The 16,098-nt window shown below is 32.7% G+C and overlaps 1 non-coding gene and 1 pseudogene across 1 annotated transcript; one reads left to right on the top strand and one right to left on the bottom strand.

Annotated features, from left to right (window-relative positions):
• Positions 1-777: 777 nt before the first annotated feature.
• On the bottom strand, positions 778-2,844 carry LOC147927277 (bifunctional nuclease 2-like; annotated as a pseudogene).
• A 10,214-nt stretch (positions 2,845-13,058) lies between these two features.
• Positions 13,059-14,097, top strand: LOC104747605 (protein VACUOLELESS GAMETOPHYTES). Its single transcript, XR_015581686.1, has one exon. It is a non-coding gene; the product is annotated as a protein VACUOLELESS GAMETOPHYTES (transcript).
• The last annotated feature ends 2,001 nt before the right edge of the window (positions 14,098-16,098 follow it).

Raw genomic sequence — 16,098 nt, 5'->3', positions numbered from 1 at the left:
ATTAACTGGTTGAGAAGAGAATACTTGACTAGTGTGGATAGACTGAGAAGAGAAAGGAGGACTAAATTGGATAGACTGAGAAGAGAAAGGAGGGTTAAATTGAGTAGGCTGAGTAGAGAAAGGAGGGTTAAATTGAGTAGGATGAGTAGAGAAAGGAGGGTTAAATTGAGTAGGCTGAGTAGAGAAAGGAGAGCTAAATTGGATAGGGTGAGAGGTTTGTGCGGAATTAGCAGAAGCGTTGGAATTTTTTTGAGAATTCAAAAGATCCATGAAATTTTGTGAGTCACTACCAAAAGGGTTTGGAGAATCCATTGATTGTGTTGTAGAGAAAATGGTAATGGATTAGGTTAGTGTTTGTTTATAGTTAACATTCAAGGTTTATATTGAGGTGAAGGTTTGTTTAAAGTTAATGAGTGGTTAGTACAAAAGAGATATAGTTTTCATATATCTCTTTAATTTGAATAGACAACTGAAAACTTCATCAGGAAATCTTTTGGTTCAAAAGCACATGAAAGGTGTGTTTAAAGTCAAGACTAATTTCAATTTCAATCATTTTGGGAATAAAACAGTAAACTATTTTTTTTATTAAGATTCAAATCAAATATCTCTAGCTTTTGATAAAAAAACAAACAAACGGTTTCTGAAAATTTTCATACGGTTAATTAAAATTGAAATGTGATATAAAAGGAACAAGTTATGGTTTATGAAAATTTTCAAACAATTGTTAGAAAAAACACATGAACATAAAATACAGTGACATAAAAGGAGCATACTTTTTCAAGCCTAACCTAAGAACAAAAATACAGTGACATAAAAGGAGCATACCTTTTCAAGTAAGAGGTAAAAATACTGGCCAAGCTTGTCTCTCCACTCAGCTGCAAAATAAATGGCAAAATATCTTTGATTTCTTGAAAAAAAAAAAACATAAGAAACTTTCACACAAGATTATTTTCTCAATGAAAAACATGGACATTTTCACCAAACAGAGCGCAACACTGCTTTATAACGGGAATATAAGCTTCACGGTTAATGTATATGGGAAGGGTGAGAGCAAAGCTTACCGGCTTCATCATACCGTTCTTCATCAACAGCTTGCATCATGTTCCTCAATAAGTCAAACTCTTTTGTATCAAAACAAGGCTGGCCATTTGTCCTAACCCAATGATAACATTGTTCCTAAGTTTGTAAACTTATCAGCAAAAGAAAGGATCTTAAATGACTAATTTCACATTTCAAAGGATTACCTGTCTAGTTCAGTGAATAATAAACCATCTGAGGCAGGTGTTTGCTTTAATAGCTTTCCCGAATCAATGACTCTCATTCCATCACTATAAGCTAGATACTTGTTAACTTGAATAGGTACCTAAAAAGAGTGAGTATTGACACCATTTTTCAACAGTTAATATTCAGCTAATATGATCTCATGAAGAGAACTCTTGTGTGATTGTTTCTGAAAACATGGTTATGGACTTAAAGTAATATAACAAATTAATTATACCTTGCATCTAACAGCTATGTTAATTGCATCTGAAGGACGAAGATCGAAGCTAACACACTCCGAATTATTACCACCAACCTGCAATCCCATCATTCAGAGCAGCCTTAGTAATCATTTCGGATTTTGAATTTCAAAAGAAGACATTTAGAAGGATGTACTTCTATGCCAAAATTGCAAACCTTTGAAAGGTATTACTCTGCAAAATATGTCTCGTGAACTCTTGTAGTAACTCTAACAAGCCTAACCTGCAGAAAAATAGTTGGAACATCCTCATATAAGAATTTGTATCTCTACAAGGAAAATAATAGAAAAAGAGAGGAGAGAAGGACCACAACACTTACTTCGTAACCCATTTTTTCGACCATCTCCTTCACCACTTGGTACATAGTTACCTCTACAATCTAAAACACAAAGACGGTTCATCCCTATACAATCTAAAACACAAGGAACAACTGTCATCTTATCATACAAACAATCGATTTTAGCCGAAACCTGTAATCTCTCCAAACAAATATCAAAACCAATTGAATATCTAATCAAATCGACTTTAATCTTAAACCCCAACATTAACAACATGCAATAAGTAAGAGATGAGAAGACATAACCTTCTCTCCTTATTCGTCTCCCAGTGGATCTTGCCGTCCGTTTAACGCCATCAGAAGAAACCGCCGCCGTCGTTGTCGCAGAAGGAGGTTGCTCGTCATCACAACTGAAGCATCAAATCTTATGGGTTAAGCCGATTGTAGTGTCCTTCGCCTTCCTCAACTAAAGTATTCCTGTTTTAGCCGGAAAAATCGAAGGATTCGAGGTGAATCGACAGATTTTTCCGATTTCCATCATAATCGCCGTCGATGGAGTCGAGTCGCCTTCTCTGTCGAGAGAGAAGAAAAAGAGAGACTCTCGAAACAAAGAAAAAAAATGGGAAGAAAAAAGAAAATTAGCTTTTCTATTTCTATATCATCCAATACATGTGTGCCATGTATCGTTACTCTTGTGTTGCTTCAATTGCTAGCCAAAGAATCGATACTCAGGCTAATGGAACTGGATATACATTTTTAATTACAATTTTGGGGCCCAATCCAAAGAGAAATCTTGAGAGTAATAATGGTCTTAGGGGTTTGGATTTTTGCCCCTTTTCCGCCTATGTCAACAATTGTTAAGTCGTTTAGTTGAATGAGGTTCGTCTTTTTTACATGTGTAACCTATGTTGCAACCATCCTTTGTAATAGAGAGAACTATTACTATGCTTCCAACCTCCTTGTGAAACCGTATGTGTAAAGAACCATTTTCAACCATCCTTTGAGAAAATGGTTCTCTGTAACAGGTAAAGAACCATTTTCAACCATCCTTTGTAATAGAGAGAACTATTAATGTATCTTCTCTAATAATAGAAAATACTCCCTCTGTCCCATTCATAAAATTTTCTACCTATAAGTACTAAGTTAAACTAAGAAGCATAAATGTTTTTTTTCTTTTTATATAAACATATTATTTAACATTTATTTTTAAAAAGTTAACCAATAGAAAGGAAACTACACAATACAAATAGTCATAACATAATTTTTTTTGGTAAGGAAGGGGAGACCAAGTCCCCCTTAATTATTCAAACGCAAAAATTAAAGATAAACCCGACGAGGAGCCGCAACCCCCCCCCCCCCCCCGGACATCATCCAAAAGAATCGACTCAACACCACTCGAAACAGTATCAAATGAATGAAAAACTAACTGCAAAGAAAAAGCATAGTTTGCTAATCCGTCAGCATGAAGATATTATGTCAGTTGGGTTTGGAGATGATGGCAAAGAAAGAGGCAAATGCATCCACTGTGGAACCAAGTTGGTGATCAATACTAAAACACATGGGACTAAGAGCTTGCTTTGTCATTTGGAGAAGTGTCCAAAGAAACCAAAAAATGAATATAGGCCTCCATATGATCATCAGATTAACTATGAGATGACAAGTGAGATCAATTTACCATGATTTGCCATTTCGCTATCCTGAGTATGAGAAAGTTAGAGCAAAAGACAAGTATCTCAATCCCGAGTGTCAACCAATTTGTAGACAGACTGCTGCAGCGGATGTGTATATGGAAAAGGTCAAGCTGAAAGAAGTACTTGCAAACCATCGTGGGCGTGTCTGTTTCACTTCAGACTTATGGACAGCTCGAGGTACAGTTATGAGTTATATTTGTTTGACTGCACACTACATTGATGAAAACTGGCACTTGAATAGCAAGATTTTGGCTTTCTGTAAACTTAAATCTCCTCACACTGGTGAAGAAATCTCTAACAAGATTCTGGAATGTTTGAAAGAATGGGGATTGGAGAAAAATGTATTTTCTATTACCTTCTATAATGCAACAAACAACAACAGTATGTTGAACATTCTCAAGGGTCAACTTTAGATGATTAGTGGTAGTGGTTTATTATGTGATGGGAAACTTATGCATGTTAGATGCTGTGCCCATATTCCGAATCTGATAGTGAAGAAAGGTTTAGATCTAGAGAAAGATGTTCTGCACAACATCAGAAAGAGTGTGATATATGTTAAAGCATCTCCAAAGAGGAAAGACGCTTTTGCTGCATGTGTTAAGAGAGTAAAGATTAAGAGTGGAGCAGGGTTATCACTTGATGTTCCTACCACATGGAACTCCACATATGAGATGCTTGTAAGAGCTTTGAAGTTTAAGGAAGCATTTTTCAGCTTGTAGTGGTTTGACAGCAATTACAAGACTTTGCCTTCTGATAATGAATGGAATCGTGGAGAGAAAATCTGTGAGTTGTTGAAGCCGTTTAGTGGTATCACGACGCACTTTTCAGGTTCTAAGTATCCTACTTCTAATGTCTATTTTACACAAGTGTGGAGAATTGAACTGTTGCTGAGGAAATTTGCATCTTGTGATGATGAAGATGTGGCAAAACTGGCTCAGGAAATGCAGATTATGTTTACCAAGTATTGGAAGGATTATAGTCTTATTTTGGCAATGGGAGCTGTTTTAGACCCAAGAATGAAACTGCAAATGCTTGAAGTAGCTTATGAAAGAGTTAATCCAACTACTTCTGCATCGAAAATCAAAGAACTTAAAGACAATTTGGAGATGCTCTATGAAGATTATAAGGCTAAGTCTAGGACATGTTCTTCAAGTGTTTCTGTAACTCCAAATCCGCATGATTGGGTCAATAAATCTCCACTTGATGACGATTATGACAATGTAAGAATGTTGCTTTTGTTGCTTATGTTGCTTCTTTTCTGTAGGATCTTTTTTAGCTTGAAAAAAGCATCGGAGTTGGAGTAGGCAAGACAAAGACACATATGTATATCTATTTAGAAGAGCCAAGATTGGAGAGAAAGTCTTTTCCAAAATTGGATGTTTTGTCCTTTTGGAAGGACAACCAGCGACTTGGGGAATTAGCCTCTATGGCTTGTGAAATACTAAGCATTCCCATCACCACAATAGCATATGAATCAGCCTTTAGTATTGGATCTCGGGTCATAACTTTTTACAGAAACCGTTTGCTTCCAAAGAACGTTCAAGCTTTGCTCTGTACCCGTAATTGGTTACGTGGTTTTGCAGATTATGAAGGTAACTAAACTCTTAACTTTTACATAAAACTATTTTCCTTAATAAGTGACTTTTTAATTAATTCACATCTTTAACAGGTAACATAGAGAACAACGATGACATTGGCACAACAGAAAATGCTAGAAAGATAGCGAGTACTTCAGGAGAAGAATGTTCAAGATCAGGAGATTCTATCATGCATTGAATATATGTTGCTTCTGTTGTTTATGGTTCTCTGTTGCCTTATGATCAGGAGATTTATCTATGTAGTAGTGCTTTTATTATTTTTGCATTTTGAAATTAGAAATTATGAGATTATCATGTTAAGTTTGTTTAGTGAACTTATGTTATTCTAAAATATTTTGATTATTTCTAATCTCTATTTTACTTTTATTCATATATCATTAATGTTAAATATACAAGTTATACAATCTTTAGTTTTTTTATAAAAAAAAAAAGCAAAAACAAATCCATCTAAACGGGTCTAAACGGATCAAATAAATTGGCAGGATCTAAACGGGTACAGAGTCTAAACGGGCAGGGTATAAATAGACAGATATAAATGGGTCCAAAACGGGCAGAGCTTAAATGGACAGGGTCTAAATGGGCAGGGTAGTCCCATTTTAACATCACTATTAATTAACATAAAATTATAGACTTTGGAATTTTGTGTAACCAAAACAATCATTAAAATAATACACTCTTCATTGTTTCAAATGATGGAATTTACTACATTTAGGCTAGCATTTTTTCTGTTTAATCTCCTATTTTTGTTCTAACATTGTTGTGTTGTAGATGAGACCAAGTTCTTACCCAAAAGAATGGAACAATGAATCTTCAGATAGAGAAAAACAAAATATTGTGACATAACTTTGGGCAATCAATGAAAAATATCCCAAAAATAGTATTCCAATCAGAAGAACAAAAAGAAAGGATATTTTACGTACATAATCAATACGAAGATATGACAGGAAAAATTCGAACATCATTCATCATCCTAAACCATCACATTCAACTAGTAACTCCATACATGAGGTGCATATAAGTTACTTATAGATAATTATCTCTTGTCATCTTTCTTTTTTCTTCAATCGATCTCCAATTGTTTTAGGTCTATCAAGATCGCTATGGCATGATGCCAATCCAATATATTTTATTTTTTGGACTGTGAGTTAATGTTTATAGTATTACCTTAAATTATTTTAAATTGTCATAATATGTAGTTATAGAGAAATTGTTTGTTTTGTTTACCTTTTGTATTGTTTGGTAACATGGAAACACGCAGATGGGTACAAATCAGGCTGTTACAATCTTGATTGTCCCAGATTTGAAAATCTATGTGATGGTGCAAATAAACATCTAAAACGTTATTCTAAAAATGTTATAGATCAAAGCATACCATAAATATGAAAATCTATGTGATGGTGCAAATAAAATTTTAGTTAATTTGAGTCGTAAGGTCATATGTAATGCTCTATATGGTAAATGCAAGAACAGACTGAAGAACATAATTTTGTTTTCGAAATGGTTTTTGGGCTCGAAATTTAGGGTAGTGTGGATTTTGTTTGATAGATATATGCAACTCATAATATATAAAATTAAAGATATATTGCATACCTCCTCAACAGAAACATCTCTCTACTACATCAACACGCTTCAATGCATTGTTATAAAGCTCTCCAGATCTAATTTTGTTTTATATTTCTCTTATGAAATTTTAAGACGAGCATCATATTACAACTCATGAAAGTTGAGTTGTAGAACTTTGTGAGCATATGATACCTAAGAATTATTGTGTTCATGATTGCATGTGAAGGTTGACTGATTACGTTATTAGGAATAAGTGAATGTGTTCATGATTGCATGTGAAGGTTGACTGATTACGTTATTAGGAATAAGTGATTGGTGCAACAAAAGTAGATCAAGCATACTTAAGTGCCTTGAGTTCGTGAATCCGCATAGGTAGAGATTGATGGCTATATCTTTCATGAGATCAATTGATCTCTAAAGAGAATGTTCAAACCTCGCATAAATCGATCGATCCCTTTAATTAGATTGATGCATGAACCCTAAAAAAATCCTATAGGACCCAGTTCAACATTTATTTAGCCTTAAATTTGTTTACTTTTCTTAAAACAAAAACCTCATTTTGTTCTAGCTTTATTCTTTTCTATATGAATTTGTAGTATAACTTAGTATTTGTGGGATTGATATGTAGTATTACAATTATTACCTTCACACTGACGACATATTCATGTGTAACTATTTATCTGATTTGTTTAGTGAAAATTACACTAGAAGGCGGTAACTCACTAACTTGTAAGGTCACCATTTACCGAATGTGCTTTTAAGCAACTTGTTGAAAGAAGAAGCACATTGAAACAAGCCATACAATTGCACACAAACCCAGCCTTCGGGGAAGGCGGACCGAAAAATGTGAGATACGTACCGTGAAAAAGAAGTTAAAAGAAAAAATTATAGGCACAACATGATGTGTGCGACAATAATTCCTTGCGGGCAGGAAAAATATGCGGAGGAGTAACTCGTCTTGCAGAAGTGCTAGGAGACTATTAGAAAGGCATTTCTGATTAAAAAATCACTAAAGGATTGCTCAGACAAAATCTTAGTAAACTGCTTTATATTCATCATAGGTGCAAGTACCGACAGATCGACATAAGTTTTTATGAAGCATACCTCACCCTCATGCAGTCATGCCTCATGGGAAAGAATTAATACCTAGAATAATTGAAACTTTCAAGTGTTTTTTAAAAGAACTTTCAAGTGTTACAAAATAATATTATGAAGTCTCTAGTCTCTACTCTCTACAATTAAAGACATTACAAAGTTAGTTATTTCACGAATCTATTAAAAACTTGATGAATATGATGAATTTTATTAGAGGTTTAGGTTATCCTTATACGCCGCAAAACATTTCTTATAATCCAAAGTATGTCTATAATGATCTCATAAAATATATATTTTATGGTGGTTAGTTATGCTAGAACTCCCTCTTTGTCCCAAAAAAAAAGTTATGCTAGAACTCATGATTGTACTGTATATCTATCAATCTATCAATACAATAAAAGAAAAATGAGTTGCATTTGTGGTGTGACACATCAGTCTCAACATTGAAGCTGGTGTTGACACATCAGTTAAATTCTTTAACCAATTAGATTATAACATTAATACATGTCAGCAGCTGGTGTTGACACATCATTTAAATTCTTTAACCAATTAGATTATAACATTAATACATGTCAGCTGTTTTTACTCTTATGTAGACAAAGCAACAGGAAAACGAGAGAGGGAGCGTTTTAATCAATTGCTCGATTTCTTCTTCTTCGTCGCCGTGATACCATGGTCTGACTGTGCTGTTGAATGCTCGTTTTCTTCTTCTTTTCTATTTTCCTTCTTTTCACTATGACCTCAGACTCAATGTTCATAATGATCTATGAGAAGCCACGATTGATCCGGAGCATGGGGATTTGAAGATATCTCGGAGGTTTTTGCAACTGAATGACTCTGGTGGAGGACGATCTGAAGATGTAGATTGGGGAGGGTTTGATTAAGAAGCTTCGAGAAATGAACAAAGACCAGATTCGATTAGACGAAGCTATCGAAGTTTGAATTTTGAATGTTTTCTTGATGTTTGGTGTTTGACTAAATCTGGGATAATTGTGAGATTGAAATTGTGGGTTCTGATTCTACGAAGCTATCTTTGGTGTTTAGCTGAATTTTTGTAGATTGGGGATAGGATCTTGCTGGGTACATACATTAATCGCCATCTGAAAGTACCATAACCTATTGCTTTAGTTTGGTTTGGAGGCTGTTTAAGAATCTCCTTATCTCGACCATTGCTTTTCATATGTTACTCTCATGATGTTATTCTGTTCGTTAAAGAATAATAACCTGATGATTTGTTTCTTCTTTATTGTTGATTGGTTTTCTTACATCTGATGATAATTAGGAAATTATTTATTTTCAGGTCACAGACCTTTCAAAAGGTTTTGAAGAGCTTAATGGAAATGATTTGGTTTTTTTCACTGGGAGATAAGATTGAAGGCAAGCCAGATATTAGTCTTTGTCTCTTAATGATGTTTACACTGCCTATTAAATCTAATCTCATAATCTTAGTGTACTTAGATTCAGAGTATTATTTCTATTTTGTTTGGTATCAGTTTTGTTCCTAATTATTGCTTCACTTGCATAATATTGTATTAGTCAGCTGCTGTGGATTTAGTTGGTCATTCACATAATGAGAACTTTTTTTTTCTTCTTAATTTCTAGAGCTAAAGTTTTAGTTTTTTTTTTTAGAAAAAAAATTATTTTCCTGAAAATGATTTTGGCTTTGCCATGTTAACATGAGTTTTGAGAATGCACATTGTTCTCTTCTCATAATAAAGTTTACTTAAAGTACATTTATATCACTTCTCGGGCTATTTTAAGATTTTGCAATGCTTTGCTAAAAAGCTGCATATGATTTTTAGACAAATGCAACGAACCCATGTCATTACGTGAAATATTTTCTATACAGTGAATACATAATAAAATGTAAACATATAGGAAATTTACAATATATTTATTGAGTAAAACTAATACTCCTATATGTAACGTGTATTTATTAATGTATGAATTGGTAATAATGTAGTAAAATAAAACTACTAAAATCAGAGAAAATAAAAAATTATTAATCATAAATCATTTTAAATTTGTATAAATTATACATATATTAAATTATACTTATATATTAAATAAAATATATTCAAAAATTTAGTTTATGAAATCAAGAACTCAACTATCATATGATAATGCAAATAATAATAAAAAATTAATCAAAAATTTATTTAATTATGGTATTAATTTATGAAAAATATATACATATATAATATAAAAAAGAATAATAAAAACCAAACTTGTGGCGTAGCGCGGGGTCCAACATAGTCTTATATAATATGAGAAGTTTTTTCTCAACTTTAGCTAAGGAGATGACATTTGGCGTGTTAGCTATCTAACACCTATCTTCTATTGTTGTTTGAACCTAATTAACTAAATTCATTTGTACTTTGATTTAAAGTAAATACCGGCCCATAAAAAAAAAACAAAGCCTCTCAATATTTTTGTTTTCCCTTCTTCAATAAGAACCGGCTGTATGCCCTTTCTGATCTAAAGCCACCATTGATCAGTTTGTGATTTCATCATAGGAAAAAATTGATTATAGTTTATTTTGAAATTATAAATATGGGTTTCAATCTTATGTATAATTCAGGGGCAAAACCGGATTCTAAATTATGTATAAAACTTATTTCTGGGTTTCAATCTTATAAATGATTCATGGGCAAGAATGAATTCTAGATTATGTTAGATTGTGGGATGTTTATGTGTTCTCAAAATTCTCTTATAAATTCATAAATATTTTGCTCAAATTTTAAATTATGGGTTTCTATTCCTGTTTAGTTGATGGCCTTTAATCTTATATAATCTAATAGTGTGATGTTTTCCGTAAGTAATTTGATAATTGCTTACTCATTTATTGTCCATTAGATCTTACCAGTTTCTTTCGAATAAAAGTAGAATTCCTTCCGTTTCCTTAAAATTAGAAATTCAATCCCTAATTACTCTCCTTTTAAAACAATTTTTCACTCATTATTATTTAATTTCATTCATTAGGTTCTTATGAATGATTATATTATTTTATTTGTACTTTGGACCTAAGTAACTACAGGCCCATAAAACAAAACAAAAAACTCTCAATTTTATTTTTTCCCTTCTTGAATAAAAACCAGTTGTAAGCCCCTTCTGATCTAAAGCCACCATTTATCAGTTTGTAATTTTATCATAGGAAAACTGATTATAGATTATTTTGAAATTATAAATATGAGTTTCAATCTTATGTATAATTCAGGAGCAAAAAAGGATTCTAAATTATGTATAAAATTTATATCTGAGTTTCAATCTTATAAATGATTCATGGGCAAGAATAGATTCTAGATTATGTTAGATTGTGGGATGTTTATGTGTTCTCAAAATTCTCTTATAAATTCATAAATTTTTGGTTTAAGTTTTAAATTCTTGGGTTCCATTGCTTCTTAGTTTCTGGCCAAATTTTATACTCCCTCCGTTTCACAAAGAGTGTCATTCTGGAGATTTTTCTTTGTTTCACAAAGACTGTCACTTTACAATTCCAATGCATTATTTTATAGTTCCAATGCATCTTTTATCTTAGATTTCCTTGTTTTACCCTTAATTATAACTAAAATAGTCTATTAAAAACTTATTAAATAAGGACATATATGTATATTTCAGTGTTTTCTTAATTTGTGTGAAAAGTGTCAGAGTGACACTGTTTGTGAAACGGAGGGAGTATAATCTAATGGTGGAATGTTTTCTGCAAGTAATTTGATAATTGCTTACTCATTTATTTCCGATTAGATCTTACCAATTCATTTTCCATAAAAGTAGAATTCATTCCGTTTTCCATAAAATTAGAAATTCAATACATAATTACTCTCCTTATAAAATAAAATTTCAGTCATTATTATTTAATTTTTCAGTCATGATTATTTAATTTCAGTCATTGAGTTCATATAAGTATTTATATTATTTTATATATCTTTCCAAATTTTAGTAGGTATTCTTGAACAATTTTAAATTTTTTTCTTGCAAGTTATCATGTCTGTTGTTCGTATTAATACTACATAGTAAAAGATTATGTGAGAATGTTTGGCAAATTTATTTATTCATTAGAGTGTTTATGTATGTCTTTCCTACTCTCCATGGGCTGGTCTGACAATTTTGGATGCCATATGTCAAGGTTTTTTAAAAACCATTTATTGTAAATAAAATCATAAAAAACAGTAATATAAAAACTTATTTTCATTATTTCTATATTATAGTTTGTTTTGCTTGCTCACATTTTTCTTTATATTTTCAATGTTTTCATGTTCATTTAAATATTTATACGGAAACAATTATAATATTGTCTAATAACTCATTATTGTTTTAAAAATTTTTGAATATGGAAACTTTTTATTAAAGTTTCAAATTTGTTTTTGTAAATTAATTTTTATTTTAAATCTTATTAACAACAAGTTTAACTAATAATAATTTAACGCTTATTCACCAACAATTCAAAAGATGAGATAGGTTTTTACATAAACCTAATAAACCTTCTTTCAGAATTGTTGTTGAACATGTTAGGTTTGGTTCGTTTTTTCTTATTATACGATGCATATGAGTCTCTCCATTGTAAAATTAGTTTCTTATTAGTCTTCATGTTTAAGCAAAAAAAAAAACGTAGTTTAACTATTATTAAAAAAAATTTTGAACAACAATGTAAAATTGAGATATAGACATGTTGTCGATAAATTCAGTAAAACTGAGATCTAATTTTTTTTTAAATACGCCGCACTTTGCTGTAGTTCAGAAATTTGGAGGTAAACTACTGATGTTATGTCTAAAAAGAGAGACGTAATTGGTTAACAAGGTTTATTTTTTCAAATATTCTGGATTCACTAGATTATGTAGTATCAAACATGTTTGGACAGAAAAATAAAGTAGTATCAAACATGTTTTCTTTATATTTCTAATAAATCCAAAAAAAAATTAACATAAAAGATGATTTGGTCTCTCGATGTTATCCTTGAATATACAAGACGACTCGCAGACGATATGCATTAGAGTCCCAGCTTGATTATATTGACTTTCACATATTCACTACGTCAACGTTATTGAACTTTTAGCCCAACACGATAAATCATAATTTGATACTTTTTTTTTTTTTTTTCGTGCACGAAGATATTTTGATACTTTGAATCGTTATTTTGCAACATATCCACCTTCTTTAGTATGAATCCCACCTAACGTGAACCTTGTCCATATATTTATAGAGAGTGACATTATTGTTCCAATATCGTTAAAGACAAGCTACAACTTGGTTAGTCAAATCTTAAACATTATAAACCAAAAAAAAAAGAAAAAAAGTAAACTCTTTATCATTTTATTTTGTGAATGATAACCAAAAGTCTTCTTTTATTTTCACTATAAATAGTTTGAAACCCTTTTGCTTACAGAAACAAATAAAAAATCTGAAGACCTAGCTCATACACAAATCAAGAATATTATTACCTCTAATGGCTTCAGGGAAACCAGCTACCCGCCCTTCAGTGAGACACCCGAGCCACAACCATCCACTGCGCAGTCACAAAGCCCAAGTTGAAGACGAGATCATTTGCTCTGGTTGCGACCTAGACCTGATCGGTGCATCTTTCAAGTGCACAAAGTCAGAATGTGATTACTCCTTGCACAAGACATGTTTCGAGCTTTCACGAGAGATTCGTCACAAGTCTCACCCTGATCATCCTTTGACCCTTCTTCATTCCCCACAGAATAATCAGTCCACCTACACGTGTGACGCATGCGGTGAGTATGGATCCGGATTCACGTACAACTGTTCTTTATGCCAGTACGATGTTCATGTTGGATGTGTGTCTATGCCAGAGACCATGAAGCATGACGAGCACGCGCACACGCTCGCTTTGCTCTACAGTACTCCTTGCCCAAAGGGTCATATATTTACGTGTGATGTTTGCCAGGAAACTATGCCGGATAATTTGTGGTTGTACTATTGCCAGAAGTGTGACTACGGTGCTCATTTACATGCATGCGTCGTTGAAGAAGAGGAAAAGCCAAAAAAAGGAGGAAGAGGAGGAGAAGGAGGAAGTAATGGAAATGGGATGAACGGAGGAAGGAGCTCGGCCAATTCAGAGCTAGCTGCGATGTTGAAGGCTCAAAGGGAGATGGAGAAGATGCAGATTGCTCTACACTTGGAGATGCAAAGAGCTAAGATTGATAAAAAGTCAAGAAAACATATGCTCAAAATGATCTAAGACATCAACTCGTCTATTGCTCTCGGAATCTTGAAACTCTAAAACTCTAAAACTCTTTCACTTTTTGCTTGTCTTTATATTTTGTTTATATTTTGTCTTTTCTCCGAGCTTTTATGTAATTTATCTATGAAAGAATCTTTTAGTAGTTGAAAATCATCACTAGCAGTCTAAGAGACGGAAAAAAGAAAGAAAGAATAAAGCAGAATTACAAGCCATTAATTAGCATTAGTTAGTTGTATAGCTAAAATCCATAGACATACTATATTCAAGCAATTTACGTGGTACAAATAGACTACTACTACAGTCTACATCCATTACACTCATCAAATCAATTGATCAGTAATAAACTATTGAATATAATAACGATAAAGACTCATTTAGAAAAAGGAACGTTACAAAGGAAAATAAAAAAGAGTCAATTTGCTAGATAACCAAAATCATAATAAAGAATACAGCCAATTAAATCTGGAAACGAAGTGAATAGCCATAGCCCAAGATGAGATGACCAAAAGGGATAGAACTAGAAGTGAAGGATACGTCCGCGGCGAGAGAGTCAAAGAAGGGAGAGAATAGTGATGACATGGCCAAATAAATATTATCTTAAGTGATAAATGTTGAATTAGTCTCATCCAAATAATTGATTCTTTTTTTGGGTCAAACATAATTTTTTTTTTCTGTGTTCAATATGATTTGAATTTTTAAAATGGGATATTATAGTTAATTAGCATATAAGGGTTAGATGGTTGAAGAGATCACTCACTTAATTTATGTTTTTTGTTGAAGGTGGATTTTTCTCTATCATTTTTTCTCTAAATTTTGACATGTTCTTATTAGTTTTTTCATAGATATATTCGGTTCAATATAGCCCCATGGCCCCATCCTTTAATTAACAAATTATACATATTAGATGTGATAAAGCTTGCTATAAAAGATGATACAACTTTCAACATGTAAACAGAGCTCAAAATACTCAAGTTGATGCTTAGCAAATCAACTTAGTTGATGCTTAGCAAAGAAACTTAGTTGATAGTTAGCAAAGCAACTTAGTTGATGCTTAGCAAAGAAACTTAGTTGATGCTTACCAAGGCAACTTAGTTGATGCTTAGCAAAGTAACTTTGTTGTTGGTCGTGCACTACTCACACTTGGAACGCTTTGAGATGAATTTGCCATCTCTGTACTTGATTTAAAGGTAAATATAAAGGAAAGTAGTCAGCCAGGGAAACAAAATAAAGCATGTCATAAAATTTAAGAGTACTAGGAGTAGTTCTAGTCTCTGAAGGAGGGAGAGGTCAGAAATTTATAGTAGAAGTCATATTAATTACGATTGATTTTTGCAATTTGGTGCTGGACAACGACTTCACACACACACACAAAAAGTTTGATTTCACATTAAAGAGTGCTTTGAATATGTAAGTACATGTGCTTTAAATATGTAAATACTCGTGTCTGTGGTTTTAAGTACTCAAGAAAAAGCCGACCAACTAGTTTCTGGCGTAATTGAACACAAGTCACACAACATTAGCCAGAATAAATAATTTAAATAAACAAATACTTTATTTTTGCGTGTTTCTCTGTACTGTACATATGCTGACTAAACCTAACATTAGAGGACTACGAGTCCTAAAGTCAAAAAGAATCAGAGCAGACCCGATGGGGGACGGGACGATGGGGAAGTGCATCACCCATGCTCAATGTGGATCCGCCCCTCTACACATCGAAACACCATGTTGCAAGGTGGTTCAAAATTTCATAACTCGCAACAAGTAAACAGAGAACAAAATGCCTTAGCAAAAGCAACCAAAGCTAAATTTGTTTTTTTGTTACAATCTACATCAATCTTTTGGAACTTTTTTGAACTTTTGTACTTGGTTTCATAGCAATACAACGGGAAAATACAATACCATGTGATAAAAATTTAGAGTACTGCAATACAAGGCTCTGATTCAGGGAGAGGATTTATGGTACTAGAACTACCAGAGAATTAGAGGACAGAAATTATTATAGAAGATTGCAATTTGGTGCTAGACAACGACTTCACACACCAAAAGAACAATTGTTAGGTTGAGCAAATTACATCAAAGAATGCTTTAAATATGTAAGTACCTAGTTTGGTTCTACCAGACAAGAATCTAGTAAATATCGTTCAATGGATT

The sequence above is a fragment of the Camelina sativa genome, chromosome 15 (assembly GCF_030686135.1).
Source record: "Camelina sativa cultivar CO46 ecotype springtype chromosome 15, ASM3068613v1".
In the NCBI taxonomy this organism is placed as follows: Eukaryota; Viridiplantae; Streptophyta; class Magnoliopsida; order Brassicales; family Brassicaceae; genus Camelina; species Camelina sativa.
This window is presented reverse-complemented; position numbering and strand designations above follow the sequence as displayed.